This window comes from Asparagus officinalis, chromosome 8 (assembly GCF_001876935.1).
Source record: "Asparagus officinalis chromosome 8, Aspof.V1, whole genome shotgun sequence".
In the NCBI taxonomy this organism is placed as follows: domain Eukaryota; kingdom Viridiplantae; phylum Streptophyta; class Magnoliopsida; order Asparagales; family Asparagaceae; genus Asparagus; species Asparagus officinalis.
The window spans coordinates 55,516,505-55,520,257 of record NC_033801.1 but is presented as its reverse complement, the minus strand read 5'-3'; the positions used below and the strand labels follow the sequence as shown (position 1 = coordinate 55,520,257).

The following is a 3,753-nucleotide window of genomic DNA, read 5'->3' as shown; positions in this document are numbered from 1 at the left end:
ATCAAGCATTCACTAATCCATACATAATCTAACTCGAAAATGAGGATAACCCCTTATTCAAACTACTCATTTTCATCTAAAAATGTTATCAAAGTGCAGAGATATCAAGATACACCAAAATCCATGAAAAATATCTCAATTCATGGAATAATGACTCTATCTTGTAAAAGTATCATTTATCTATAATAATGGTTGCCTCTCCTAAAAGAAATTGTGGATTGAGATTCACCTCTTAGAGAGATCCTCTCTTTGATCAAAACCTACAAAAATCCAAAAGAAATCCAATCATAACAAAACGTGTATCAAAAGCAAGAGGAGAGTGCGATATTTAACACCTATGAATTAGAATTTTTAAAATAAAAATTTTTAGCAAGAAAGCACTTGCCTTTGATGTACATTTTCCTCTCTTCTAAGCTCTCCAAAATCCCTAATCTTTTAAGGGAAAGAAAATGAGACTTTATGTGAGAAATTATAAAATGGGTTGTGTGTTAATGGATATCCTCTCTAATGGATCCAATTCTACAATTTAATATGCCATAAAACCCATTAATTCTCTCTCAAACGCCAAATCATTTTGAAAATCCAATAAAACAACATTAAAACTCAAAGCTTGACTTTTTAACAAAAGATAAATATATACATTTGTGACTTTTTATATGAGGGATTATGAAATTAGAGAAATAAGAGACACGTGTCAAAAATCGAGGAATCAACAAAATTGAACAGTTCAAATTTATCTACTTGAGATATATGGTGGAAACTGATTAGGAGTGGGGTAGGGTCCTTACTAATTGGGATGATTTGGGGCTTGATGCTGCCATGGAGAGTCAAGGGCAATACGGCATTTGGGACCATGCATACTCTTCAGCAATCTCGATTGCTACAATTAAGGAGGGAGAAGAGAAAGGGAAAGATTGAGCTCTATTAGAGCATTGTGACCTCAAGTCTGAGAGCAGTTGAAGCTACTTGGGGAATTTTCGAGCATTTAACTTCATACTAGCATTATAGAAGGTATTGCACCTCTTGCCACTATCTTGTCAGGTGAGGGTTTAATGCTGCAATCTTCTATAGGAGCCGACACAATAGATCCATCACTAGGAGGAGCTATCACTAGGAGGATTATCAATGGTGGTGATCCCATACAAACCTTGTAGTAGTCAAGGTGAGGCGGCCTCCTTAGTGCTGTATTGTACACATTTCCCTCTTTTTTTTGTTAAACATTAGGCTCTACTAACTCGTCTTGCGTTAGTATTTTCAGACATCGAGACTGTGGCACAATTCGACCGTGTAGGCACTCCAGTGATCCCAAGGGGAATGATCCATTGCTTATAGTAGATGTAAGTAGCGATATATCATTGTTGGGAGAGTCATGGACCTCGCTTCATGATTCGGGTAAGTCCTAAAGCATGACTAGTAGCTATCCCTTCCTATGAATGCTTGTTGTAGACCTCATTCTGGGTATCCTTCATTTCTCTAGATGGGGAACACTACTTGCATGACCCTACCAATGAAGTGACGACACTTTCACCAAAAGGCTCATCGGTGGAGAAGGAGGATGGGCAAGTGAAATCCTTCCCCACCGGGAGGTATGTCTAGCAACAGAAATCTACTTATTTAATGCTTCAAATACCCTCTTTACTTTAGTCTTCTTTCTAAAAGGGAAGAGTGTTAGGTCTCATATTTATGAGCCTATTGTCTAATCTAGTTTTGATGATTAACAAACAATTCCTAATGGTATTTTCTAGTATTCGTGTTTTCCTACAATATGTATCTAGGTTGGAGGTTGGAAGGATTTGTGCCTTAACGACGATATTTTAGAGGTTGGTGGAAATTAGAATGAAGCCGTCACAATTCAAGTCAAACATACGAGTTTGTACTTCATCCCTTTTATCAAGCTGGAGGACCATCTAAGATCAAGCTTCATACATAATATTTATCTTGGATATAATATTTTAGTTTTTATACTTTATGTGTTTATACTTAGAGCTCAATTCATACACGTACACGTTTAATTCGACTTATCGTATTATACACCTATTTAGGGATAAGACGTGTTTCTGGATTATTGACTTAATAATACTATTTTGCATTCTTTCTAAAGTCTATTAACCTATTTAAAAGTATTTCAAAACTTATTTGAAGAAATTTCATCAAAATCAAGCATTTTACAATTCGTATTTTTGACCATTTTGCAATACATTGAGTTTTCACAAATATGAAGTGCTATTTTAGAAATTTCTTCTCTAACATGTTTATTTTCATGTGTACAAATGTTTCCCCAAAATTTACTAATTTTAGAGTTGATTTGCTATTTTATTTTAAATTTACAAAATCAACTTTTCATAAGTCAAAAAATCTATGTATCTATAGTCAGTCGACCGGTTGCCTTAACCAATAGACCGATAGCCTTCAGTTGACTGCTTTTGTTTCTCAGTCAACTTGCCAGAACAAGTTTTTACAATATTTATTTTACAGTGTTATTAGTCGACTGATTATTTGAATTAGTTGACCAGGCATAATGTTTTCAGTCGACCGATTTTGTTTATCAGTCGACCAACTAGAGCAATTTTTATAGCCTGTAACGACTAGTTTTTGTTTCTTGTTGTTTGAGAGGCTATAAAAGGCCCTCAAGCCTCATTTCTTTTTCATGGATGTTTAACTGAGTTTTCACCTGTTTGTTTCAAGAGTTTAAGTGTGTTTTGGTTTATACAAAAGAGTTTTACAAAGAGAAGGCTTTCAATGCCGATTTTGAGGAGTTCAACCTCAAACATCGATATCTACATCTCTTTGTTTAGAGGAGTTTGTATAAACTCATTCTCTAATTTATATTCTGATTATCATATTTGAGCTAGATTTATTTGAGTTTGATTTTATTTGACTCATTATTTACACCCACACCTACTTGAGCTTTAGTATTTCACATATTGTATATTTGGGTTGTGAGAGTGTTTCATTGAGAGTGAGCTTACAATTTCGTTCTCATTGTCTTGGAGAACAAATTCTTTATATTGCACTAATTTGTTAAACACATTGTAATACACAAGGACACTTATAAAAGTAGTTGGGAGAGATCGGGGTTAATTTCAAGAGGAGTTGGTTGGTAGTAAAGCCTAGGGAGAGGTTATAAATCCAAATGCTTGAGGAAGGTAACACGGGTAGGCCAACACTTAGAGGAGTGTAGCTTGTGGAATTAACACCGTGTGAGTTGTAAAAGTTTTTGGTGATCTTTAGAAACCGAATTCTGTAGAATTTGATTGATAGTGGAGAATCTCCTCAAGGTGAGGAGTGGAGACATAGGTCGAGTGTTAGACCGAACTCAGTGATCATATCGTGTGTTTGCGATTGTGTTTTGGCACACTATTTGTCTTTATATCTTGTGCTTATTGTTTATATCACCTATTATTTTATTGCTTATCCTTACATATATTTGTGTATATCATATTGTTAGGATAATTGTATTATAAGTTTTTAATTTGGCATCAAAATCGGATTAGATTAACAATAACCCTATTCACCCCTGCTAGGGTACTTACAAAGAGATGAATGCTGATCTTCTTGAGCATTGCGATGAGGTTGTCAAGAAGCCCTCATAGGCTCTGAAAGAGACTACTGTAGTGTAGGCATATAAAATTGCTTATAGGTCCTTTAGCTCAGCTCGGCACAAACCGACGAACCAACGAGGCGACGAGATCGACGAATCGCATCAAGCGACGGAATGCATCCATACACGTGCGGGATCAAGCCAAGGGTTCG

At 35.6% G+C, this 3,753-nt stretch overlaps 1 long non-coding RNA gene across 1 annotated transcript; it reads left to right on the top strand.

Annotated features, from left to right (window-relative positions):
• LOC109822419 lies at nucleotides 800-2,020 on the top strand. Its single transcript, XR_002242119.1, has 4 exons — nucleotides 800-1,011; nucleotides 1,072-1,162; nucleotides 1,259-1,392; nucleotides 1,478-2,020. It is a non-coding gene; the product is annotated as an uncharacterized LOC109822419 (long non-coding RNA).